The 14,686-nt window shown below is 48.0% G+C and overlaps 1 protein-coding gene across 1 annotated transcript in view; it reads right to left on the bottom strand.

The window, feature by feature from the left end:
* Positions 1-14,686, bottom strand: part of CSMD2 (CUB and Sushi multiple domains 2) — a gene marked incomplete at its 5' end in the record, with an annotated part of 537,662 nt that overhangs the window by 274,768 nt on the left and 248,208 nt on the right.

Genomic DNA, 14,686 nt, shown 5'->3' with positions numbered 1-14,686 from the left:
GTATTTCACCAGATCCCATTTAAAGTACTTTATTACAGGCCGAGTCATTTAAGTTTTCTAAGGAGCCACAAACAGTATTGTGGGTTGTTGTTTTTTTTCCCCAGGCCAAATTCAATTCTATCTCAATGACAAAGCTTAGAGGCTATTTACATAAAGGAAGTAAAAAGAGAGAGAGATTACCTGAATAATTCAAAACCAAAAGCTGTTTATTGCAAAATGGAATGGGGTGAGGGGGGGTATTGGGGTCCCAAGAGCAGGATGGGAGCAATGATCAAGACTGTAACCAGAAGCCAGCCCCGGGATCTGCTTTAACCCCTAACTGTACAGCCTGGCAAAGCCCGAAGGGTCACCTCCCACCTTAAGAATCCTGTTGTTAATTCTCAAGGCTTAACCTTGAGGGTCCTAAAGTGCTCCTACCTCCTTGGATGTAAATGTTGCACATTTGAGAGTTTTCTTGGCATCTATCAAAGAAGGGGGGCGGGGGGAGGCGGAGTTTGTGTGTGTGTATCCTGGCTGGTGTTACTCAGGGATTAGACCATTAGCCCACACACCAAAGGGCCCCAGGTTTGATTCTTGCTCAAGGGCAAGTACCTGGATTTCAGGTTGGATCCCTGGCCCCAGTTGGGGCATGTGTGAGAGGCAGCCAATCAATGTGTTTCTCTTACTTTGATGTCCTCCCTCCCTCCCTCCCTCCCTCCCTCCCTCCCTCCCTCCCTCCCTCCCTCCCTCCCTCCCTCCCTCCCTCCCTCCCTCCCTCCCTCTCTCCCTCCCTCTCTCTGTAAAAATCAATGGAAAAAATATCCTCGGGTGAGGATTAACAACAAACTCTGCTGTGGAGATGGTGTCATGCTTTTTTCAAAACCCTCCAGTAAAAAGTACTGACACGTGAAACAACAGGGATGACTCTCAAGAGCAGTATGCTGAGTGATAAAAGAGGATACGCTGTGCAATTCCATTTACATCCAACTCTGGGAAAGACCAATCTACAGTGAGATGAAGCAGACTGTGGTGGCCAGAGCTGGGGTGTTACAGGTGGCAGTGCCTGGGAAAGAGTACAAGGGACCTTCTGGGCGGTGGAAATGTTCTCTATCCTGAACAAGGTGGCAGTTACGTGCGATGTACACATGCCAAGGTGGCTGCAGAGTAGGTGGAAGCTACCCTCACCTCCTCCCAACCGGTGCCAAACCAGATTTATGGCTAAATTATAAAGCAATCAACCTGAATAGCCAACTGAAGGCTAGTTGAACTACTATAACCAAGGATTTACAGAAGAAGCCACACAGAGGCTGGTAAGAGGGTGGAGATGCAGAAAAGGCTGCCTGCCCCCCACTCTCTCCCCTCTCCCCCCACCCCATACACACACAGGTGGAGAGGCTGAGAAACCAGAGGAATATCTCAGCTGCAAAACTCCCTCCTACCAGGAGAATGGGGGCTCAACCCCATGCAGGGATCCCTAACTCAGAGTAGCAGAGATGGAGGAGCCCACGGAGGAGCCCACAGTGCATCTGGTGGTGAAAACCAGCAGGGAGAGAAGAGAGTCTGTTAGAGACCAGACATCTTCCCAGGCCAAGCACTCCTATTGTTCCATACCTGCCTGGAGAGTGCACTACCAGGTCCCCCAACTACTAGTGACACCAGTCTGAGTGCTTGAGTCCTGCAGAGGGTACGCTGGCTGCACCCAGTGGGGATCTTTGGTGTGTCCTTTTTCTGGAGAAGCTTTTAGAGGAAACTCGGTAAGTGCTTGCCCCCTTCCTGTGAACACGGCCAGCCTGGGCCCACTCTACAGTGTTTCTTCAGCAGACTCCAGGAAGACCAGGTAGCCTCCGATCTGCCCCCAGCTATAAGCTGGAGGAAACTGACCCTTGTACACAGCTTGGCCCCTCCCATGCACACCCAGGCCCAGCAGATGCAGCCACAAGCAGTGAAGAGTGTGGTAGTTCCAGACAGGTAGCCCAAGGCTGGTTACACATGATTTAGGACAGCAACCTGTACCAGAACCCTGCCCAAGTGGACCCAGAACCAATACAACCAGTGGTGGCCTTCAGACTGCACCAGAGCTTGACCCAACTAGCCATACAAGCAGCACACCCTAAGGGGGATCGTGGCAGGCACCAGACCCTGATGGAAACAATTCCACTTTGGGGCAGCCCTGCACAGAGACTCATACACCAGTGATCGAGGTTTATCCTCATAGCCAGCCAGCCTGAGGGTCAACTCCACCCACAAAAGGGCCAACAACATTCTAGACTCAACTATAATAGGAGGGTGCACATTACCCACAAGAAACATTCCTGGAGCACCAAGCTCAGGTGATCTGAAAGTTGTGCTTCTGAACCCAACAAGACACCTACATCATAAAGCCATTATAACAAGTTTGGGAGTCATAGCAGATCTACCTAATACACAGAGACAAAATGGGGAGACAAAGAAATATGCCCCAAATAAAAGAACAAGAGAAATCTCCCCAAAAAGAATTAAATGAAATGGAAGCAACCAAGATACCAGAGGCAGAGTTTATAACAATGGTTATGAGGATGCTCAAAGAGCTTAGGGGAAGAATAGATGATCTCAGTGAGAACTTAAACAAAGACGTAATAAGCATTAAAAAGGACATAGAAACCATAAAAAAGAACCATTCAGAAATGAAGAATACACTAGGAGGAATCAACAGCAGACTAAATGAAGCAGAAGATCGAATCAGCAATTTATGGGATGCACACATTTGACAAATCTCTGAGAACTGTACAATGAAAATGGGTAATTTTAGTTTATGTACATTAACAGAGCTAAGCAAACTAAAATTTTACTCTGAGTTTCCAATCCTCAGAGTAAAATACCTCACTATGGCCTAGAGGCCTTAAAAAAGACATGTGCCTCCCCTCTCCTGTCTCCCCGTCTCCTCATCCTTTTATTCTTTATGACCAGCCACATGATCTCCTTGCTGTTCAAAACTGGCCAGGCCTGATTCCTACCTCAGGGCCTTTGCACTTGTCATTCCCTCTGTCTGCTACCTGGCTCTTCTCTCAGACCTCCACCTGGCTCACTCCCTCACTTCCTTTGAGCCTTTGATCAAAATGTCACTTTTTTAGTAAAGTCTTCCTGGTATGACTCCCACCTGCCTGCCCTCCCTGAGTACACACACACACACACACATTCTCCAGCCAAATAGAAGACCTTATGTGAACTGAAACACAGACTGTTTTTTTGTGCCTTTCCGCTTTTGCACTTGCTTTATATGCCATTTCCCACTGTACCACCTGGCTGCACAGAGAAGTTAGGTAAGTTGCTCAAGATCACACAGTTACAAACTGGCAGAGGTGGGATTCAAACCCAGGCCATCACACTCAGAGCTTATGTACTCAGACATAACATGCAGGCATGAAGGAAGGCAGTGGAATAGTTTAGGCTGAAATCCATTCTGTTCCTGTTGTTCCCCTCCCTCCAGCATCCTCTTTAATTTTGCTCCCTCTTAGAATCATAATTAAAGGAGAGAAACACAAAGAGAGATTCTCCCTTTCAAACCTTTCTGTCCACATTAATTTCACTATGGGGGGCCTGGGGAATTCCAAGTTCACCCAGGAAATTGCTATTGCGGTACAACATAAAATGTATTTAAGCAATTACACTCCATTTTTTTTTCCTTTTTGGTAAATTGACTTCCGTTAAATGGGGCTTCATTAATGGAATCTGGCTTGGGAGAATTAAAAAAAAATCACTCCCTTTAATGCATGTAGCTGATTATGGGAAAAGTGGCTTTGAGTTCCTCTGCAGAAAGCTCCAAGCTCTTCTCTTGGTAATAGGAGAGCTCAGAGCAGACATCGTGGGAAGCATTTCTTCGTAAGAGGCTTCCCCTACAGTCAGGATGTTGGGGTGCTGAGAGCCACCTTCACAAGATGACAGTGACTCTGCAAGGGACCGAGGGGGAGCAGTGTTAGAAGATCTTGGTGTAAATCTCATCATTCCTGAAAACTGACATTCTCAGGAGAACATTTGTCCATTCCCATATTCACCAAGCACACTGTATACAAGGCACTGTATTTGCCACTGGGTGCTACTCCCACTGTGGTTCCCTAGATATGGGGAGTCCCTGTAACCTATAGGATTTAACTGCCAGGCCCCGTTCTCTCTGCAGCCTCCAATCTCAGTCAATATAGCGTTTGGCTTCTGTGCTCCTAGAACAGCGGCCGCCAACCCTTCGGACCTCACGGACCACCTGTTGGCGACCGCTGACCTAGAACACCCCCGTGGGCTTTATGTCTTAACTAATCTATGTGCACTGCTTGGATCTGATTCAGAGCTGAAGCAACTCTGTGTCCCAGGGCCAACCATAAACCAGCCCTCCATCTTCAAGGCTGGCTGGGAAGAATATGAAATACATCAAGTATTCACCACCCTGTCCCCACTCTCAAGCCCTCTTTCCTTCCCACCTGCGCTCCTCCCTGGGGGATAGAAAGGACACCAGGATGCAGCTGAAAATCCTTCTAGAAATGTCCTGGTGAAGACCCACTGGCTTTAGGATTAAGTCCAAACTTTTTCATGCCTTCCCTCTCCAATGACACCCTCTTTGACTCTAGCTACTTTGATGTCTCCATGCCTTTGCATATGCTATTCTCTGTATACCTGGAATGCCCTTCCTGTTGTCCCACCTGACTACCCGGGAAAAAAAAAATCACTCATCCCATAAACCTAACAAAGCATCTCCTTTTCTCCACCTCTCCCCTCCCCTGCCCCCACCAGAGGGGCAGTTCCCTCCAGTGTCCCCTTTGCACCATGCACATGCCCCTGCCATTGTAGTGGGCGCATCAAATCATGATCATCTTTTGACTTGCCCATCTCTCTGTCTAGAAGGTAAACTCCCTAAGAGCAGGGACAGGTCTTCTTTCTCTTGGTATATTCACCAACACAACACAGTTCCTGACACACCGAACAAATCACTTCCACAGAACAGGAGTTGGCCAACTACTAAATAAAGTTTTACTGTATCATAACCATACTCATCCATTTACATACTGTCTGCTTTCATGCTACAATGGCAGAGTTGAGTAGTTGTGACAGAAACTATAACCTACAAAGCCAAAATATTTATCTTGCCCTTTATAGAAAGATTTTATTGACACTTACCATAGAGGCCTTTCTGCTGATGTAGTTGGTTGGTAAAAAAAAATTATTTTTCTAAGTAGTGAATAGTAAAAGAATGCATAGATAGCTTAAACATGTCCTTATGATATGAAATACTTGAACGTACGTTTACTTGCCAATCCATTTAATGCAGGACCAAGGCCTTTCCTTCAACTATGGGTTCATTCTCTGCATTGTCTATCTTGCATAAACTACTCCATAATGTAGCATTTATTATTTCCAATTTTGCTACAGCTCATCCAGTCAAATACTTATTGAGCACCTATGATGTGCCAGGCATTGTGCCAGGCACTGGGGATGTGGTGGTGAACAAGACAGACCTGGTCTCTGTCCCAATGGAACTGACTCAGTGGGTACAGCTGCCTCGCTCACACACACCTAATATTTAGGAAGCAATTCTTTCCAGAGCTTTCCCTTCATGGAGCCATTCCAAAGCATTCAATTTAGTTTCCATAGATGCAACTATCTTTCCTTTCACACTCATATTTCATCAGTTTATGTGATGTTTAATTTAAATCACATAATTACAATAACAAGTATGACTGGCACGAGAAAGTTGGCAACAAACCCATCTGATTCTCAGAAAGAGCAAGACTCAGCTGGTGGGAGCAGGGAGTGCACAGGCATTGGCAGTGGGGGTGGGAGACAGCCTGCAGGCAGCTGGGCTGACAGCACCACAGGCACGGGTCAGGAAGATCTATCAAGGCCCGTGGGAGGGCCAGTTACTCTAGGCAGCTGCTTTGGTGGAGATGGTTAAGCATACACATGCCTTTGAATGAATGAATGAATGAATGAATGAATGAACGAACGAACAAACAGCATTCTCTTGCTTTCAATAGTGGGACACTTTTTCTAATTTGTGATCAGGAGAGAGGCAACCAGCTAGCCTTAAAATCTTATTTGAGAAGGCTTCAGAAGTCTCCTAGGTCTAATGCCCAGCTATGTATGAATCCCAAATACAGCATTCTTGACAAAGGGTCGGTAGAGATCTGTTTTCAATACCTCCAATGATCAAGAACTCACCTCCTTGCCAAATACTCCCTGCCCACTTTGATCCACACCCACACCTTTTCTAGCTATTTCCTGCTCATCCTTCAAGTGCCACCTTACAGCCCATGGCTCCAAGAAGTTGGCTTCTTCCATGTACCTCTGGACTCCTTGCCCTTTCCCTACCATAGTGCTTGGCTCACCAGCGTCATTCAGGGGTCTGCCTCACCCACCAAATTGTGAATTCCCTGAAGATAGGAGCTGTTTCTTTCTTGTTCAGTTCTTTCCTTAGTACCTTGCAGAGTGCATGATACAAAGGAACGGCACAGTAAATATCACTCACTAGAGGGAGGAACCCTTGAATGAATGAACACATGAATGCGGTCTTGCTGGTGGAAGCAGACGGCATATATAGGGCAAAGCAGGGGTCAGGTGAGCAGGTGAGCCTGGAGGCAGCAGGCAGGGCCTCGCAGGCCATGCTGGGTTTCATCTGGGTTTCCCATGAAGACATGCTGCCCCAATCCCTTGGTCCCGCAGCCCTCGCTGTGCTCCTCATTCACGTGGCAGCTGCTTGTATCTTTTGGGGGGACTCTTCTCATGTTGACATGTCCCCAATACAGCACCAGTAGAGTTTGGTAATAAATGTGAGCAAATGTTTCTTCTTCCCCAGCAGCAACTCAATAAACTCAACAAATTATCAGGGCTCTTCCCTGTGCAGCTAATTGTCAGCTCCAGGGAACCCACGCCAACTAACTACATCAGCCAACTAACTACATCAGGTAAATGCGGTTCCCTTTGATGCACTGCACCCTGGAGGCACGCGTGTGAGCCTGGGAGAGCTGAGGGACAGGGATCCTGGCTGTGTTTGCTGTCAGGAGGGATGAGGATGTCATTACTGATGTCCTGGGGATGTCACATTGAGAAGGTCTGGGAGTGGCTTGGGGTGTCAGTTCCTTCCATTTCCAGCTCAGCTGCTCACTGGCGGGGCTGCTGGGTGAGGCATTACCTGACTGTGAGAGGCTGTGCCCGTGATGCTGAAGTGAACAGAATGGGTTGGGTCTGGTGCCAGGTGGATCTCCTACAACCTCTCCTACAACTCAGCCAACTCTCTCCTCTTCTGTCTCCAGGTCTCAAACAGGTACTTCCATTCTTTTCTGAGTGCTTGAAGCCTTAGAACAGGCGTCCTCAAACTACGGCCCGCGGGCCACATGTGGGTGTTTTTGCCGTCTTGTTTTTTTACTTCAAAATAAGATATGTGCAGTGTGCATAGGAATTTGTTCATAGTTTTTTTTAAACTATAGTCCGGCCCTCCAACGGTCTGAGGAACAGTGAACTGGCCCCCTGTTTAAAAAGTTTGAGGACCCCTGCCTTAGAAGATCAGTCTCCCTCTGCCTCAACCCACAGCTCCTAAAACCCTGAGGGCACAGCTGATGGCACTGGGGGGTGGGGGTAGGGTGAGCATGTGACCTGAGCTGGGCCAATCAGCCAATGGGACTGTGCCCGCAGGAGATCTGCAAACATGGTGTCCCAGCATCATTTCTTCTACTTCTCCTTCATTCTTATACACTGTCCTGTGCCTTGTACTTTCGTCCTCCTCTAGGTCCTCTCCAAGCTGGGACAGAATCTAAGAGCAATCTCAGCCCCGACCAGCTGCTGGGACCTCAGCTGACCATTCCCTGCACCTGAGTCTCTGTTACTACAGATCAGACCTGAGATCCAGCCTGGCGACCTAATGGTCCTCATACTCGGAGACATTAGAGACTACCTCCATCAGGCATGGCCCAGGAACGGGGTGCAGGCCTCAGGAGCCTGGAGACCAAGGCAAGCTTACACTCCACATGGCCCTTCCCTTTCCTGGCTCAGGTTTCTGCCAAGGTAGAAAGGTCGCCTGTCTGGTTCATTACCGGTCGTGTTCCCCTACACGGAGACAACAGGTTTAAGAAGGTCAAGGGTGAAGGGCCGGGCCTCTGGAATCTGACAGTCCTGCATTTGAACCTGGGTTCCACTGTTTACCAGCTGTGTAAAGGTGAGCCTGTGCCATAGCTCCTGAGTCTCAGCTTCCTCACCTGTGCAGAACAACCATGCTGGTGGATATAGCGTGTCCAGGACTGTGCCAGATACACAGTAGGTGCCTCACAGATGTGAACTCTTTCCCTTCCTTTCTTAGGTCTGAGAAGAAAGGTGATAACATCTCATCGGCCGTAAACCCTATTCTCCAGAGCAGCGGTCGCCAACCTTTTGAACCTCATGGACCACCGGTTGGTGACTGCTGCTCCAGAGCAGAAGTAAGGACAATTGTATCCCCTCTAGTGACAGAACAGAGCAGGGGTGAAAGGACAGGGCACTCTGTGGCACCCAGAGTGGCCGGTAACCTTGGCAGCCACCTTCCCTTTCTCCCTTGTGTGGCTCTGGCCTGGCCTCCACCAGCTCCTGCTTGCTTACTCAGCTGGCCATCTTCTGCCTGTTCACTGTCAGCATGACTCAGAGAAGGGACCTGCCCACTTCCTAGGAGGGTGGCAATGTATGCCCCGCAGAGGCCTCCGGGATTACATTTAGATACTACTTCTCACCCAGAGAAAATGCTTGGACCTGACTTATCAAGGAGCCTCCCATGCCAGCCTTCACTTGCCGCTTGACTGCCATTGTGAGTTTGAGCATCACTGGTGCTCCCTCTCTCCCCCCAGAAAGCAGCCAGCCAGCCCCGCCTGAGGCTGGCAGCTCTCACAGAAATCCTGGCCGAAATCCTGATCCAATCAGTCTGGAATTGAGGAGAAATTATTGGCTGCTGTGGCCAGCCCATAGGCAGAGCAGGGTGGTGGCTGGGATGACTAGACCCAGGGACGTGGCTGCCACAGGCCGCCTTCTCAGCACCCCATCTCTCTTGTGCTCTGTCTGCTGGCTCCCTTCTCTCCACTGCAAATGCTGGCTGCTCGAGGCTGGAGCCATGCCCACCCTTACGAGCTCCCTGATTCACCCTCTTCCTTCATTCCCTGAGAGAAGAGGACTTCTTTCCTTGGTTCCAACTCAAAAAGGGTCACACGAGGCCTTTGCGTAGTCTGGTTGGGAGATGTGCCATGGGTATCTACTAGAACCCTAGGACTGGTTTGGGGACAGTTCTTCAAAAGAAGAAATATGCTCAAAAGATGGGAGGGGTCCTAAGCAGACAAAATCAAGGACGTCCACTGTGGCACAGAGAGGCAGGGGTTTGGACTCTGCGATGCAAGGGAGTGGCTTTGTCAAGGCCTCTGGGAAGGAGGCAGGGCTCACTATGGGGTCTTCTCCCCTCTGCTGGTCTTGCTCTAGATCTCCTCCCTTTTTGCTGCATCCTGCCAGAGGAAAGCAGGCATGCCTGGCCCACCATGCTGATCCCCTTCTTGTGCTTGATCATCAATCCCCTTTCCTGTCCAGCTGTCTGCCAGTCCACGGGGCTGGGTGCTGACACCTCCGCCAGCTCCGGTCAGCGCCTGTCCTTAGGAGTGGATGCAGGCTCCATGTACACCTCCACAGAGGCTGCTGTGGTGCCATGGGCTGTCCAGGTCAGTCTACCTGCTGGACTCCAGGCATCCTGTGAACTGGGATCACCTGACCAGATCCATCTGGAATGAGCATCAGCCCAGATGAGAAAGTCTCGTCTGAATCCCTGAAGTGTGGAGATTCAGACACAACATTCTCCTTCTGCCTGCCTTCTTCCTGTCTGACTTGGCCTTGATGCTTCCCGGCTTCCTCCTTTCCCTGACCCCAGCCAAGGCAGTCTCTAGACTCCCAGGCGGGGCTGAGCACATGGCCTCAGGAGTCAAACCAACCTGACCGTGAAGGCCTGTCTCCGCTTAACCTCTCTGTCTAGGCTTCCAAAGTTGATAAACTTAAAGCATCGTCATCATTTTTATTACAATAGCCCGGTCACATCTGATTGAGTGACAGTGCCTGGCATGAGGTCAGGGCCAAGGAAGCCTAAGTGTACTGTTTATGACCCTGCCTTCCCCACCAGTTTGGCCTCTAGGAAATTTCAGATTCCTCTCTCTAGTACCACCTTCCTTCCTAAGACCTGTCCATCCCTTAGAGACTGCTTCTCACAGGTCATCATAAATCAGCCACACTGCTCCAGGAACTCACAGCTATTTATTGTGGTGTGTGTGCCCACGTGTGTAAATGAGTGGTGAATGAGTGAAAATGAGTGAATTAGTGACATAATGGGTTAGCCAGTGAGTGAAGAAGAGTGTGTGACATTGAATAGATCATGCTCCCTGCCCCCTTAACTGATCCAATAAACATCGGTGTAAATATTTCATCTCTATTAACACAAGGAGGGATTAAGAATAGCACAGGAAAAGTTACAGACCACCAGTTAGACGAGAAAGATACTGTGTTTGCTTTCCATGGCCGCTTTAACAAATTACTACAAATTTTGTGGCTTGAAACGACACAGATTTATTATCTTACAATTCTGGGGCTCTGAAGTCCAAAATGGGTATCACTGGGCCAAGGTCAAAGTGTCGGCAGGGCTGCGGAGCCCTCTGGGAGCCGTAGGGAAAAATCCATTTGCTTGCCTTTCCCAGCGTCTGAGCAGCCTCGTTTCTTGGGCTTGTGGTCTTCTCATCTTCAAAGCCAGCAGGGCAACACCTTAAATCTCTTTCAGACTCTGTCCCTCTGCAGCCATCATCACATCTCCATCCCTAACGCTGACACTCCTGCTTCCTCTGACAGGGACCCATGAAATGACATCAAGCCCCCCTGGGTAATCTAGGATAATCTCCCATCTCAAAATCCTTAACATAATCCATCTGCAGAGTTCCTTTTGCTGTGCAAGTTAACCTTCACAGACATTGGGGTCTTGGTGGAGTCATTCTTCCTGCCAGATACCTTGCTCAGAGGGCCCGCACAGCCAGATTCCCAGCCCACAGGTGGAGGAGCCCCAGGAGGGGGTGGAGGAAGCATCAAAGCATTTATGACATTCCTGTCTGTGCCTGGTCCTTTTGCTCTTGTTGTTGCTGTGGCCTGAGCACTGGGATTTTTTAAAGCTTCTCAGGTGGTTCCAGCATGCCCCCATATTTGAGAAACACTGCAACAAAGATAGGCCCAGAGTGTATGTTACTGTGATCTGCCCTGTGTGTCCTGAAAGAGAAGGGTCCAGAGCAGGCTGTCTCAACCCTGGGTGCACAGTACTTTCAGCTGGGGAGATGTTTTTTTTTTTTTTAAAAAGTCCTCACCGAGGATATGTTTTTATTGATTTTAGAGAGAAGGAAGAAAAAGAAAGAGACATTGATGTGAGAGGGAAACACTGATGGGTTGCTTCTTGTACACGACCTGACCCTGGATTAAATCCACAATCCAGGTATGTGCCCTGACTGGGAATTGAACCTGCAACCTTTTGATGTATACAAGATGATGCTCCAACCAACTTAGCCACACTGGCCAGGGCTGGGGAGATAAAAAAAACAACAACACAAAACAAAATACCCCCAAAACTTTATATTTTGAAACGAGAATAGAGTTGCAAAATTAGTACAGAAATTTCCTGAATACCCTTCAAGCAGCTTCCCCTAATATTAGCAACTTATATAACCATGGTTCATGTATCAAAACTAAGAAATCAACATTGCTACAGTACCATCAGCTCCATTGAAGACTTTATCCAGATCTGCCCAGTTTGTCCAGGATCCAGTCCAGCATTTCTCAGTGCATTCAGTAATCACATCTACTGAGTCTCCTTCAATCTGTGTCCATTTCTCATGCTTTTATTGTTTTCTCAAGACCATGATGCTTTTGGAGAGTATTGGTCAAGTATTTTCTAGAATGTTCATTAACTTTGGTTTGTCTAATATTTTCTCATAATTAGACCAGGGTTTATGGATTTGGGAGGAGAATCCCACAGAGCGGAGCTGCTCTTGTTAATGACATCATAGAAAGGGAGGATGTGATATCAACATGGCTTGATGTTCACCTCCATTGTAAAGATAGAATCTTTTTCCATATTCTATTTATTAGAAGCAAGTCCCTTATCCAGCCCACACTGTAGGAGACAGGGAGTGTGAGGGGCTCCTATTATTTCAATGAGTTAATCCCTGCTTTTATCATCTCTTCAAAGCCTTGCACAGAGAAGGATGTAATGAGCTAGACTTGCCCGGAATTACTCAGCCTAGTACGTGGTGAAGCTAGAATTTGAACTTATGTTTCTCTGGCTCCAAAGGTCATGTTCTGATTTTCATTTCATTTTATCACCAAGTAAAGGGGAGCTCCCTCCCAGTTTGCCTAAGACAGTATTTCTCAAACTAATTAAGGAGTCATGAGATTAGTCTGTGGGTTGTATTTTAAATAACAAAATAAAATAGAGGAAGATTATAATAGAATAGTTTCTGTAAGGTCTGTGTTTAGAGATATTTATTTTTAAGAAGAAAAAAATAGCACCCCATCCCATTACACAGGGCTCTTATGAGGACTAAATGAACTGATATAGGCAAAGTGCTTAGAACAGAGGCTGACACAAATTAGGCATTATGTAAATATTATTATGAGGTATGCATGTGCATAAATAAATGGGTCATGATGTAAAATGGATGGGGATGGCAGCTGTTTTTGCAAAGTTTTATTGGGATACGGCTGCCCTCATTCATTACATATTATCTATGGCTATTTTTGAGCTATAATGGCAGAGTTGAGTACTTGTAACGGAAACTGTGTGGCCTGTAAAACCTAAACTATTTACTGCCTGGCCCTGCCTAGACGTCATCTCGCGATACAAGGATATGAGACACTTCTTCCTGGGCCTGGTGGTCTTGTCCTGCCACTGCCCTGGCAGGCACTCCTGCCCATGCAGACCATGCCAGACGATGTGACTGCTCTGCTCTTGGGTATCCAGAAGCTCAATACCCTCCTACCTGGATTGATGTCCACACTTTATCCACCTCACGGCTGTTCATAGTGGACGGCAATGATCAGGGCCCCAGCAGAAAACAGATGGCCACTCAAATTAGATGAATTCAAAAAGTGTTTAATAAAGAGGCTGTTTACAAAGGAAAGGGCAAGGTGTGGGAAAGACACAAGGGACAGCCAGTCCTCCGAGGCTAGTTAAAGCAGAGATCATACCACCTCGGCAGGCGGGGGCAAGGAGAGGGGCGGCTCTGGAACCTGGAAGGGGTCAGTCATTTAGAGAGGATGCTTTAAAGGAGAAGCTGAGGTGTTCGGTCCAGGGACTGAGAGCCAGTTCCAGCTGAGCCCCCCGGGAGGGAGCCAGGAGAGTAAATGCCTTGACCTCACCTCCTCCCTCCTTCATCTCCTGTTGGGGTCTCCACTGGCCAAACAAATGGAAGTCAGAGGACACAGGATTCATTGATGTGGTCCATATGGGTCAGAGAGCAGAGTGCAGAGGTACGTAAGGGGCTCTGGAGGAGCAGACCTCAGACACCAGCACACACAGCACTGATCTAGAAAGCAGAGGGCAGTTACCCTCTGGAAGCTCCAGACAATGGACCCTTGGTCCCCGCTTCATCCCTCCATGTTAGGGATGTGACCCGAACAACCAAGGACTGCCATAGCTTTTATGCTTTTGTACCTTTTCTTCCTAGATCTGGTGGGCCCAGATGGTTATCAATGGTTTCATCTTCCTGGATCTTATCCTTGTGAGAAGGTGAAGGTCATAAATAGAGGCCCAGAACAGAGGCCCAGATAAGCTGCAGGTTGTTCTTTAAGTCTGGCAGTCTATTAGTATGCAGGACGGTTAGCCCCCTTCTTCCTCACAGCCCATCCTTTCTCCTCAGGAAGAAGTTGTGTCCCATTCATCTCTGAAGCCCAGCTCGAGTCTACCATACAGGTGAGCCAACCTCTGGCTTCTTGGGAGAAAAAATTGGAGTGGAAAAAGCTACTTGGGTTGACAAATGTCCTCAGAGTAATCGTTCTCATGACCAGACCCCTCTCTCCCCTACCCTAGCCCAGACATCCTCAGCTGGCATCTGGTATCTCAGAGGCCCCCAAATCCAGCCACAGAACTATAGTATGTCAGCTGGAGGGCCTGTTCTGGCCAGTCCACAACACTGATTTTATAGATGAGAAATCACAGGCTCACAGCAAGAAAGGGGCTGGCTTAGGTGGCCCTTGGCAGAGATGAGCTAGAATTCAAGACTGGGTCTCTCATCAGTTTCCATCCTTCTTTCACACAAGATGGAAAATGAAGTCAATCTTGGAGCCCTGGGAATGGACTTGGCAAAAATTCTAAATGCAGTCTAATCTTAGGCAAATTTCTCTGTCAAGCTCATCTGGACCCTTGGCCCTGACAGGAACAGTTAGTTTTCTATCAGCGGGAGGAAGCAAGGCCTGAGTCAGGTGAAGGAGTCCAAATCCACACTCCCACCTACTCTGGGCTGTTTTACCTTAAACAGGTTAATTTTTATGTTAATGAGGCTTGATTTTCTAGTCCTATCATCAACCATTGAGTTATATTAACCCCATTATTATACAAGCAAGTTCCCCTTGGTGACCAAAGGTCAATCAATGACACCTGAACTTTTCTTTTTCTTCCAGTTGGAAGACTGGTGGGATATTTGCGACTGCTTTTACAAAAGGCCAG

The sequence above is a fragment of the Cnephaeus nilssonii genome (genome assembly GCF_951640355.1).
Source record: "Cnephaeus nilssonii genome assembly, chromosome: 7".
Taxonomy (NCBI): domain Eukaryota; kingdom Metazoa; phylum Chordata; class Mammalia; order Chiroptera; family Vespertilionidae; genus Cnephaeus; species Cnephaeus nilssonii.
The sequence above is the reverse complement of the archived record's forward strand: the minus strand, read 5'-3'. Positions and strand labels throughout refer to the sequence as shown.